Consider the following 13632-nt stretch of genomic DNA (forward strand, 5'->3'; position numbering starts at 1 on the left):
CCAGCTTCTATGAGAAGCCTTTTCCCATCCCCATTGGTGCTAATGTCTTCCTTTTGTTACACATCTCTAATTTATCCCGTTTGTAACTTATTTATACATAGTTGTTTGCATGTTATCCCCTCCATTTGTCTGTGAGCTTCCTGAGAACAAGGACTGTTTTTACCACAGTACTAATGGCACATAGTAGGTTCTTAATAGGGCAGCTAAGTGGCATAGTGGATAGAGTGCCAGGTCGGCATCAGGAAGACTTGTCTTCATGAGTTCAAATCCAGCCTCAGACACCTACTCTGGGCACATCACATAACTCTGTTTGCCTCAGTTTCCTCATCTGTAAAATGAGCTGGAGAAGGAAATGGCAAACCACTCCAGTATCTGCCAAGAAAACCCCAAATGGGGTCACAGAGTCAGGCATGACTGAACCCAACTTGACGACAAAAGTTCTTAACACATACTTCCTCCAGACTGTCTGAGGTCTCTTCTAATTTGAGAATCTATGATTGTGGGAATTCCCTTTCCCGCCCACTCTGACCATTGAGGGTTCTCATGCTGTGTGTCCTCTGAGGCTCCAGAAGCTCATCCTTGAAGGGTTCTACCTTTAGCATTAGTCCTGTATCATCCACCTCCCTACTCTTCTCCATTAGCTTCACCTTGTTCATTAGTTCGCCTAGGGAGTACTTGCATTTTCAAAAAGTAGTTTATTAGGCCAAAGGTATAACTCTGTGATGGTAGCATTTTAGTAAAGACATTTTGGGGCAGATGGGCCCCTCCAGTTCCTTATAAGTGGCTTTTTAGAAAGAAATAGGTTGTCTTTTGCTTCCCTGCTTAAAGTATATGTTGCAGCCTCTTCCTGAATATTGTAGTCTCAACAGGGATTTTCCTGTCCCTTTCCTTGACTCTGCAATGATGCAAAATCCCCTCTGTGTGACCCTAGCTCAGTAGCTTCTATTTGAAAAAAATTATGTAGCCAAGGAAGGAGAGCTGGGAGAGAGAGGAAACAAAAGGAAACCTTCACACGAAATCTAAAATTATCTTTCGGCTAGAGAAGTCATTTTAAATTTCTTTTGTCCCACTCTAAAATGATCTACTGGGTTACTTTGGGGTTTCAATTTGGGTTTCCTTGAATCCTCTTTTAGGATTGGTCGGCAGGGGGCACTGCAGGGTGAGTTTTTCCCCACCTAGCCCAAGCAAAAAAATACTTGGGCTATGTATGACATAAAGCAACTTTCAGGTGTTGTTTATTTTTAGCTACGTTATTTACTGGTGCAAGTGAGTAATTATAAGTTTAAAGTCAAAAGTTGTTCTTGGGATGTGAATAGCGGAGGAGAAAGAAAACTTTAGGCTTACAGAAGCCTGCCAACGTTGAGTTTGGAGACTCCAGGTGTGGTGTGGCTGGGGGGTGGGGTGGGGAGGAGAAGAGGAGTCATCAGGAGAGGGGACCAGGGACGTGTGTGTGTGTGTGTGTGTGTGTGTGTGTGTGTGTGTGTGTGTGTGTGTGTGCGCGCGCGCGCGCGCACGCATGTGTCCTTGCTGACAGTTGTCCCTAGGATCCTTTAAAAAGAACCAAGATTTCCCCCCAAATGAAGACACTGAAATGGGGGCCATCAAATGTACATGAGAATGCTTGGAAACTCTCAGTGTAAGAGAATTTGGTGGTGCAAAATAGCCCTGAAAGCATGGTCTTCCACTTCGGTCACAGCATACACACATCCTGCATTGCTTTTATAGGATGCTGGGAAATCGGGGGTTGTGGCTTCCAGCCAAAACTAAACTTGTTGCGTAAGAACCAAAGGAAGAAGGGATAAGCAAGCATTTTCTCCACGGAAGAAAAAAAAACCTTGAAATGTCAGGAAGGAAATAGGATGAAAGCAATTACAAGGCTGATTAAAAAAAAAGATTCAAAGATATTAACGACTAAAAAGATTTTAATACAGACACTGCTTTTGTATGGTCCCTCCCCAGAAAGGAATTTGGGAATAAAGTGGCCTCCTTTTAGCCTCATCCAAAAAGGTATATTATTGGGAGTTACCAGGCAGACACAATTTTAACCCTTGTTCATCCATAGTAAGATCTTGCAGCCTGAATACTGAGCCAACTTACTGCTTGTTACTTGTTATTGTGGTAATAAGCATTTTTGGAGAGCTAGAAACAGTTATAGATTTGTAATCTATAAATATGTATAGTTTCTTTATAGATGGTAGAAATTGCCCAGAAAAGAAACAATCGAGAGTAGTCTCTGCTAGAAAAGAATTAGTCAGTCGCCAAACATTTATTAAGTGCCTACCATGTGTGATACTGTATTATGCACTGGGGATTCAGACAAACAAGTTTTCACCCTCAAAGCATCTTGCCCTCTGTAGGGTTTGACAAGCATGCCTATAAATAGGTACTGCTATGATTAAAATTAAGGTAAACTGAGGCACAAAATTTAGAGCACTATTGATTTATTAGAAAAACATGAATTTACCAATAATTAGGATCTTCGCTTCTCCAGCAAAGCTAAGATCCTGAATGGGGGGGTCAGCTGTCTTTTATAGTTTTTAGGGAAGTGCAGAACAAAGAACAGGACTTCACTGGCAGGGAGCAAGTTATGATTGATCAAAAACTTGAATCACAAATGGTGAAATCAGTGTGATTGGTTACAAAGCTGAGACATGGGGGACAATATTATTGGTAGGAAATTGGGAATGCGGGACTAGCAGCGACCCACTGTCCCTACTGTGACTAAGAAATGCTCATTGTTTGAGTCTACCTGCAAGGTTAGATAGAGATAGTGGACCATAGTTCTTTGCATAACAAACCAGACATGCTTGAAGGATAGCTTGATGGTATAAAGATACTAGATCAGACTCCCTGGTGTTCACCTGCATCCTTCAAGGATAACAGATTTCCTTGGGGAAAGAATAGATTAATTGATTAGCAAGAGAACAGAACTTAATTAATAACTGAAGTAAATAAATTAATTAGCAGGAGAACTAAACTTCTTAACTCATTGTAGGCCAGATAAATTTCTGAATTAAGTTCAGAGGCAAAGAATCGTGACTGAGGCAGTTACAGGACAAAATCAATTAATTGTAAATAGGATCAATTGGGAAAAAAAAAAGACAATCAACCACTACAAAAAAAATAGTCAAAGTAAACACAAGGTACCCTGGGAGAAGCACCAGCAGGTGGAAAGATCAGGAAAGACCTCATGGAGGAGTTGACCCAGAAAGGCTGAGCTTTGAAGGAAGCTAGGAAATCTAAGAGATGGAAGTGAGGGACATGTAAGTTACTGGCCTTGGTATTATTAATCATTAATAGTTTCCTCACTGGCAGTTCCCTATATCAATGAAATCACAGGCCCAGTTCCCCCTCACCTCCCAAACCCACTGTAAAAAGTTTCAGAAGAAAATTTGGTGCTTGGGAGGACCTGGGCTCAAATCCTGTCCCTGACACTAGCTGTGTGATTATGGTCAAGTTGCTGAACCTCAGTTTCCTCACACATATGAAATGAGGTTGGATTATATGGCCACTAAGGTCACTTCCAGCCTGTATAGCCCTATGTGCCTCTGAGTTTCGAGCCTATATCGCTATGATCATAGCATGAGTCTGCTGTTCTGGCTAACCACAGTGAAATTAAGTCAACCAGATGCAGCCAGAGCTATTCTCCACCTCCTCCCAGGATCTTTAGGAGAATGCATGGTATTCCTAGTGGCATTCCTCCCCAGGACTTTGAAAAACATTCTTCTTCAGGAGGGCTGGTATCTAGCAGAGATCCTTGATGGTTTGGAGTGATTTGAATAATCCTATGCAGTTTTTAAAAGAAAAAAAAAACTGAAAAGTCATTGAGGTCCTTGGTGGAGTTAGGAGTGTCCCCTTGGGTAGAAGGTACTTCTTCAAGGTGTCGGAGGCAAAGAAGAATATCAAGATTTTGAGTCTCCATATCTAAACACTATAATTTTGCTTAACTGTCAGGTTGGTTTATTATACAAAAAGTATCACTTACTGTAAGGGCAGAAGAATAGCAATTGGCTGACCAAGATGAAATATGACTTAACCTCTATCATGTAATGGAGAGTAACTCCCTTATTTTGGTAGCCAGCAGGTGGCACTGTCTGGCAAGGTTTGAAGATCTAAGGTGAAGGTCAGCTCCCTCATCTTAGAAATTTGGGTAAGTTCACTTTTCCTCAGCTCCTTGTTGGGAAGGATTGAGGGGATGGGGATATGACTTTCCTTAAGTTAGTGCTGAAACTATTCCCATCACTAGAGGCAAAGAACATAGTAACCTTAAAAGAAAAAAAACAAAGAGTGTAAACTCTGCCTATGGCTATCTGCTACTGAGGAAGTCTCTTGCCTTTACCAAACCTTCTGTATGTCTGAAATCTATACTGCAAAGGCTAGGGGTAAATGATCTTAAATTACATGGCCAATCTACTTTGCTATTTAGTAGTTTGTATCACTAATGTAACCAAAACCGTAAGATTCTCATGATGATAGCTCAGAGCCCCCAAGCCGGGATAAAATCATAGCTAATTTAGAAATCCATTCAAACCTCTGTTCTATTTAGTTTTGTGTACTACAAACCATTCCAGATCTCCTCTATTGTAGTTCCCCTGTACTCAACTAATCAACATGAATCTCATAGCAGTTATGACTAGTCATAGTTCTATATGAAAAACATTAAAAATTAGGGAACAACTTAAAGAAACAGAAATTTGGAAGCAAAATCTTTGCCACATGAATGTGTGGGGTTGAAGGAGAGACAGAAATTAAAGCACTTCATCAGCTTTTTGCAGAACTTAGAATGATAACAATTTGGGAAATTTCATTCTTTTTCAATCATACTTGTCAGTTTTTTTTTTCTAATAAGCAGAGGCTATTTTTGCTAGATCCAGGCCTACAATACTTGGACTCTTATTTCTGAACTATTCTCTGTCTCTCTCTCTGTCTCTCAGAATGCTAATCTTCTACCAGTGTTGCTGTATAACATGAAGACATAGAATACAACTACTTCAGGAGAACTAAAAATTAATATACAGAGGCCGCATGATGGATGTGAGCAGGCTGCAAAATATGACCAATGAAGAACATTGAAGAACAACAGGACTAATAGATATCAGTTAATTGTATGATAGGAAGAGAAGATGGGTATCCCTCATATGGCAAAAAGAGAAGAGAGAGAGAGAGAGAGAGAGAGAGAGAGAGAGAGAGAGAGAGAGAGAGAGAGAGAGAGAGAGAGAGATGCTGGGTAGAGTGCTCTATTGATGTCCTGCCAATCAGGAGAAAGTGAGTAAGGCTTCCAGGACATTGAATTAGACCTTTTATGGCACATTTTTTTGAGAGGATATAGCCAAAAGTTGTACGGGATGTTAGGCATGAATGGGTTTGATCTTGAATTGATGAGATCACAGATCCATTTGAGTTTTGAGATGGGCCAAATGATAACTGTGCAGCTATGCCTGGAGTAATATGAAACTAGAGCATGAGGCAATATGCTCTAGTACAGTGGTTCTCAGTGGCTTTTTTTGTTGTTGTTCTGAGTACCCCTTTCAATAATTTAAAAAAATGTGTTGTGAACCCTCAGGGGAATTGAATATACTACTCATTATATTCTTTTGTTTTCATTAAGTTCTTGCAATAACCGCAGTGATAACTTTTGCTTCCAAAAGCTCCAAATTAAATTTTATACCATGTAATTATAACATGTAAAATTTATTCTACCTGTAATCATGAAACTGAAAAATATAAGCATATAAAACTCTAATTATAAAATAAATATGAATTTTATGTGAGATTTTGTAAGAATTAAAAAAGCGATCCAGCAAAACTTCATATCCTTATTTGTAAAACTTCATATTAAATTTCCTTATTTTATAAGATTTATTGGATATAAATAACATTTTTAATGAAATAACTTACAACTGGGAAGTTGTTAAACATAATATAATAATTACATATAAACTTGATGTTGGAATTCTGTATTTGAACAAAAGTTTGCATATCTGGTGTAACACCAGATGAGTCTTCAGTCTGGTTCCCCAATGAGTTTGTGGCGCACGTACTCAGTGATTATGGTTTTCAAAGAGCCTCTTTGCACTTTAAGAACACAAACATTGGTAATATTTTGATCATGTGATTATATATGATATTTGTATGGTTCCAAGGTAACAGAGTAAACAGGAGTTACTTTGGTGCAGTAAACAGTGCACAAATGAGGGTATATGCATGTGCCTGACCATTAGTTGTGAATAGATTTGCCCTTGAATGTCCAATACTTGTGGCAATTTGGAAACAATTTGATGATGGGTTGAGAAATCACAGGACATGTTGTGCATCATTGGAAGTGGTCAGATTTTGATATAATCTCTGTATGAACACCAAAAATCATTGTGTGTATGATCACAATGTTTTGTAGTTGCTGTAGGTGTTGATGTAACTGCTGCAGAAACAAACATAGGCTTCAAATTTGCAACAAAGGGCAATTATTTAGTGCTTAAGGCACCATTAAATAATTTTTAGCATAAATTTTTTGGAACACTGCAAGCCCTTTTGGGGCTCGAGAACCACTAAATGGGACCCACTGGTATAGAGGAAAGAGCACAAGTATTAGAGATTCAGAGAGTTAGATTCAAATGCCAGCTCTGCCACTTAGTAGTAGTGTGACCTTGGAGCAAGTGTTTTTTCTCTCTTTGGCCTTCAATTTCCTCATCCATAAAATGTGGGAATGGAATTACATAATCTAAGGTCTCTTCCCTCTAACATTCTGTGAGTCTGAGTCTATAAGCGAGAACAGGAGAGAGGCAGCACATAGGGCTTGATGTCACCTGCTGGGAACATAATGGATCTGTAGAAGGAGCCAAGACACAGTATAAAAGCTTGGTAACACTGCTGGGAGCTACTGGGGGACTACGGAGTGAACTTTAGCACTGGAACCACTCCATTAGCAGAGGGCATGAGGCAGGCTATAGTAATCGCCTGAGGACAGCATAGAAACTCATCTATGGGGAGCTACAGTATGACACAAGGGTCTGAGCTACTAGAAATTTGTATGGATCTTTGGGAGGCAGTTGCTCATTGGAGGGCTTCTGTACATTTTTTATGGGTTCTTTCTTTTTCTTGGTCTTTCAATAAAATGTACTTTCTTTAGTGTAAACTGTATACTTTCAAGGGAAGTTGGTTTTAGTACACTGGGTTTTTCAGGTAGCGTGATTTCTCCAATATGTTTTGGTGGGGGGATGTGAGGGGTATAAGTCAGAGAAATGAAAAATTCCTCAAAGCGTAAGTAGGCCCGTCTCTAACATGAAGGCTATACTTACAAAAACATCTTTTAGTCTTCTCTGGTTCTGCTGTGATTGCATATGATGTGTCTAGGGTCTGATAGAAGGAGGCATCGTTAACATTTTACGATAAATCTGATTCCTTAACTGACAGACTAGAGATGGGGGTGTTATAAACCCACTTTGGGAAGTCCTCTGTAGGTTTGCAGGGGGTATGGGTATTTGGTTACAAGAAGGACAGACAGAGGCCTTTGCTTTCTATATGACAAAGCACTTTGTCCCATACTTGTCCCCTGTGGAGCTGTAACAGGAGAATCAGACTGAATGCATTGGGTTTCATGCAATAGGTATTCTGATTTTTGAGACCCATCCAGAAGGTTCTAGTCTCCTCCTTCTCCCCTACAGTGATTTAACAGCTAATTCTCTCATAAATCCAACTTCAGAAAAATTCCCAGGATTCCCAAGCTAAGCACTTAGCAGCCTTTTTAAACTTATGAAATACCAATATAGTTTATAACCATAAAATTAGGGTTATGTGGGCTTATAACTTTTAACTTTAGATTGGAGCCTCTGTGAACCTCTAGGAAAACTCTAAGGCTTTCTGGTCTCAGGGTTTGCATCTCAGCTCTAATATAAGGCAAAAAAGGGGCAAAGAGGAGGGAGCCCTTGGGGATTATGAAGGGGGTGGGAAGAAAGTCATAGACTTTATTTAGAGCTTCCTGAGTGTACAAAGGTATCAGAAACAAAGCTTGACATTTCTTGGTTTTCAAAAGGGAGTCTGTCAAGCTGCCTGGAAGGAATTTCTTCTGTTCCAGCTAAAGGTTACTCAGTAGCTCAGTGTGGTCACTGAGGCACTTGGAGAAAATAAAAATGAATCAAAGGTCCAAAGTGTGCTCTGTGGTCCACATACTCTAATTTTTTGAACATTTAATATGATGTGGGATGATGGGCTATACTTGTGATGGGGGATATTTAGAGCACTTGAAAGTTTATACTTCTTTGGGGTTCCATTTTCAAGCCAAAGGTAGAGAAATTCTGTGAGACTTCAAAGTATAAGGCAGGTCATCTGCCCCAAGTTGCCTTCAGTTGGAAACTAGCCTATTCAAGAAGTGCCTCACTGTGATTCAGGGAATATTCTAATTCTTTTGACTCAGATGTGTTGCAACAGACCAAAGAGAGGTGGTAGGAAAAAAAAGGACAAAGATAATTCAGTGTGAAATATTAGTCTAGGAATAAAGCTCCCCTGTCTGGATCATGGTACTGAGGCCAACCGATCATGATTTGGATTTCTTCCAGGCCAGTAACCTTTGGCATCTCAACCTTAGCTAGCCTGGTAAAGGCATGATGTTGGTCACAAGTGGGAATAAGTTCAATGTGGATCTGTCATCACTACTGGAAAAAACAAATCAAAGTTGCTAATGATACTGGATTGAGATGATCATCTTTGCATGTGAAACAAAGGCCATGTCTGTATGAGTAGGAGCCAATTGGAAGGGACTGGTACAACAAATTCAGGCAAATAGATGTTCCTCATTTATAGGGCCGTTCAGAACCAGTAAGACAACCCTACACAGATAAAGATCACCAAATGTTTTAGTCCTGATTCAACTATAGCCTTGTAGACTAGGGCAGAATGGTGGGAGGTTATCCAACTTTGGCAGACAAAGTATTAGTTTGAAAAAAAATGGGCAGGAGTTACTTTTATATCTTAGGAGGATCTAAAACTTATTAAATTAATTTTAAAATAGGTTTGATGAAGTCATTAGCTCCATGAGAACAGGAACTCTTCTGTTTCTTTTAATATGGACACAACTTCCCAACATCTAATTGATCTTTCTTGGATTTGGTCTCTTGTGAGTTTTTGAGTGTCTCTACTGCTATCTTTCCCCTTCTCTTGCAAGACACTTGCAAATACGTTTTTACTAGTACTTGTTATGAGCACTCCATCCTTAGGCAAGAGCTTGTCATTCTAATATTTTAATTTGTGGTCCAGAAATCCAGAGTCTATTCTCAAACACCATTTTCTTAACTTTTTTTTTTTAACTTGCCAAATCTGGTTTACTCTTCTGAAACTCTTGTATTCAGTCAGTGACTGTGGTAGAAACACTGACTTTGTTCCTGACATCTTCATTTTCTTTCCCTAAATTGCATAACCCTTAGTGATGCTTTACAGATTCCGTTTTGGTAGTATCATTTTTGCCTGTGTGAATCATCAGAAGGACATAGAAGTCATTAGAGTTGACAATTTTCGGGAGGTCTATGTTGTGTCCTGGATACATGGCCCAGGAATTTTGGTTTTCCATGAATCATAATTGATTTTTTTTCCTAGTAACATTATGGACAATAATTTCAGCACATAAGGCTGAATTGTGGTCCATATTACATTCCATATAACATACATCCATGTTACAATTAACATGTTAATGATCAAGCTATCTCCCCACCCTAGAGATAGAGATATAGCACCTGCTCTGGGCTCACTTTACCAACTTATACTGGACTAGTAGATGAGGTTTCCCAGAGGGCAATGACCACTGCTGTCCTAGAGGTTGTAGGGATAACACGGAGAGGTTAAGGTTTCTAACATTGTCATCCATAAGTCCCAATTTGGTATGCTTTCCAATAACAATCAATCAATCGAGCTCCATTAGTTTAAGATTAACTTTAGATTAACAAAAAATACTTACTGAGAAAGTAGAACAAGAATAGTAGTTACAAAACCATCTCCCCAAATCAGGGGACTCACTGTCTCTTACACACACCTAAAGTCTCCAGGAAGAGAGGAGGTCACCAAGAACACATGGGACTGAGGAGTTTCCTTAAGGTTCCTGCTTTATTTTTCATGTGCTCTCCACCAGGTTTGATTCAGGCTTGTTCAGTTGGGCTGGCTCTTTGCGGGGTACAGTGTCTTAGCAGCCTGGGCAATATACTTGTGTGTTGGGTCAAGCAGATTGCTTGGTTGCTGTGCTGGCCTCTTATTGGTCTTAACTGTCACTGCTACTAGCTCTGGTTGCCAGTGAGAATGAGGGCTTAGATGGATCTCCTGGTCTTACTCATTGCCTGGGCACTACTTTCTCTGAATCCTTGTTTATTGAAGATCAAGAAGGAATAACACAAAAGACACTGAAGGGCCATGTATTTTTGGATGAATGGCAGTCATTGCAACTCTCCTCACCTGGCAACTCAAAGAAACTCCAAAATTTTGAGCCTCAATGGCCACCAGGAAAGAAAAGTGCAAAAAAGGCCAAGGCATAGTGATTCTTTTGTATGCACACAGTTCTTGCTCCATGCGTCCTGAATCCTCAGTCCTTCCAGCTCCAATGTCAATTAGAAGGCTTTTTGTTACCACATAATATGAATCCCTGAATCATCTTGCCTGAAACTAGCTTCCAAAGTTCCATATGTTGAAATGGCAGCAGGCAGAAAACGTCCATGGTTGCTTCAAAGACTGGATCTTTATTGTTTCCTCTCCTTCCCCTGACTCCCATTATAGGGGAATGTCATCATTGCATCATCACATGAGAAAGTCAGAGACCAAGTTGGGTTTGGAACCCAGGACTTCTTAATATTTATTTGATAGGAGTACATACTGTATATATCATGGAAACATGGTCTCGTGAGTTTGATAATACTTGTAGAAAGATAACATGATTTTTTTTTTTGCTGGCCAAAATAGTATTCAGACCAGAGAGATTTACTCTTTATAAATACTGAATAAGAGCTGGAATTTAAGCCAAGAGAATGGAAAGAAATGACCTTGTCTCCTTTGATTAGATTTTGTGCTGGCTCAAATTAATTTACGTGGCAATCTGGAGAAGACTTTGGGGCTTTCTAAACTTAAGTCAGATTATTGTCTGGGTCAGAGGAATGAACTTTAGCCTTAGACACAGGGAGTGAAAAAAATAATTCATTCAGGCTGCACTTTGCCTGGCTTCTTGTCCCTTGTCCTCTTAGTTATATACTGGCTCATCACTCTGGCTATGACCAAACATCTGTCAGCCTGCCTTTTATCCAGAGGAGGCTTTCTAGTCATGCATTAGGCCAACTGATAGTCCTGAATAGATGGAATCTGGTAATAGAGAGTAATACCCAGCAGTAACTATCAAAGCAACATAATGATGTGTCTAGTAGTGAACTGCAGAACTGAATGATGATATCACTGGAGGATGCTAGTCACATTGTAGCTTCAGTGGTAAGGATAATCCTGTCCATGTCTGTCCTTTGTTCTCATGCCCTTTATGTATATGTCCTCTGCTTGTGTGCTAATCAATTAGCCAGTCAACAAGCATTTATTAATTTCTCAACCTTCTTAGTCCATCTTCTCAGTTTTCCCAGCCATCAGCATCCACCTGCAGACTTAGCATTTCTCACCTGGATACAGACTCTGGGATTTCTCTGACTTCTTGACCATTCCCTAGGAAGTTCATCATTAGGAAAATCTCATCATCAAATTAGCTTTGGAACTCACACCTCACCACTATACTACCCTCTGCTTCTCTGATTAGAGAGTGGAGCTATGAACTCCAAAGTTTCTCCTAAGGGAAAGGGGCTCAGGAAACACATCTCATTTCCTACCTGGCTGTACTGCTCTGTGACTTCTCCACCATGCCTCCCTGTTGCATACCTTCTCTCCCTTCTTTTCAGCTTTCTTTTGTGTGTCATTTTCTCCATTAGATCAGAAGCTCTTTGAGGGCAGCTCTTTTTTTTTCTTCTCCATATTTGTGTCTCCAATGCTTAGCACAGTGCCTGACACATAGTAGGCACTTAATAAATGTTTATTGCTTATAGATTGACTACTTACTGTGTGCCAGGCACTGTGCTAAATCCTGGGTATACAAAGACAAAGATGAAACAATTCCTGTTCCCAAAGAATTTACATTCTAATAGAGAGACAACATGCACAAGTATGATCAGATACAGAATACAAAATGAAGACAAGATAGTTTTGGGAGGGGGCCCTGTAAGCTAGTTCCATATAAGGGAACAGTAGGAAGAAAACAGTGCTTGACTGGAGTGTTGAAGGAAACCAGGGATTCCAGGAGGTGGAGGAGAGAAGCATAGCATCTTGGTATGGGGTTAGCCATTGCAAAAGCATGAAGACTGGAGACCCAGGACTTCTCAGTTCTAATGTGGCTGGAATATAGAGTGCAAGGAGAGTACTGTGTGAGACAACTGGAAAGGAAAGGAAGCGTTCAAGTTGTAAAGGACTTTAGATACCAAAGGGAGAATTTAATATTTTATCCTTGAGGTAGTAGGGAGCCCATGAAGTTTGTTGAATAGTAGGCTAACGCGATCAAACTTACTCTTTAGCAATTGGCAATTTGGCAATTGTAGGGGAGAAGCTTAAGGAGGGAAACCAAATGGAAAGTTGCCTCAGCAGTCTAGGCAAGAAGTGATGAAGACCTAAACTTGGCGGGGGTGGGGGGGAGGTGGTGACCATGAGAGTACAGAGGAGAAAAAATATGCAAGACATGTTGAGATAAAAACGGCAGGATTTGGCAACTAATTGGATGTGTGGAATAAGTGACAGATTTGTGGTCTGCATTTCTGCATGCATATTCCTTGGCCACTTGTTCCCTACATGTGTGTTCTCTGAGTGTATGCCTTCCCCACAGTAACTTGTATAAGGGTGGATCCCATGTGTACCTGTGTGGGGAGGTAATCGTTTTGTCATTTCATTCACTATGCTGTTTGATTAAATGTCTTTTTTGTGATCTAACATGTCCTCTGTCTGATTAGCAAAGGCAAAACACGTCAGTGGGACTTTATGAGCTATAATTTTGAATAGGTTCTGATCCACGTGATACCTTGAACCTGGGGTAGCATTTCTGGGTAGCCTACTTGAAAGAGGATTGTACCAGTACTTATATATTTAAGAACTTCAATTTAATCTTAAATTTCTCCTTATTTTTTGAACCATTGTACTACTTTGCATTTATCTCTAGTACATTTCATTTTATTATGTACAGCCCATGCATCTATCCTGTGGAATTCTCTTTGGATCTGATTCTGACATCCACTGTGTTAGTCATCCCTACATATTTCATGTTATTAGCAAATTTGATGATAGAAACTATATACAAAAATGCAACAGGGATGTAGGTTAAGGGAATGATAAGAATGAAGTGTGATTAGTCAGGGAATTAGTTTTATATGCCCACAAAATATTTGAAAAACCAATGAAACATCCCTAGGAATTGGGTGCACCCTCTATGGAAGGTTTGTAGAAAGATAATTACAAAAACTGTTCAAGAAGTGAGGGTAAGGAGGGGTTGCTGTTTGTATAGGAAGAAGGAATGCTGGCAGCAATGAGAATGTGGATTCATTGATATCGGAAGTACTTTTCCTTTTTGTCAAATAACATAAAATAGGAAAC

The sequence above is a fragment of the Phascolarctos cinereus genome, unplaced genomic scaffold (genome assembly GCF_003287225.1).
Source record: "Phascolarctos cinereus isolate Bilbo 61053 unplaced genomic scaffold, phaCin_HiC Scaffold_4;HRSCAF=312, whole genome shotgun sequence".
NCBI classification, from domain to species: domain Eukaryota; kingdom Metazoa; phylum Chordata; class Mammalia; order Diprotodontia; family Phascolarctidae; genus Phascolarctos; species Phascolarctos cinereus.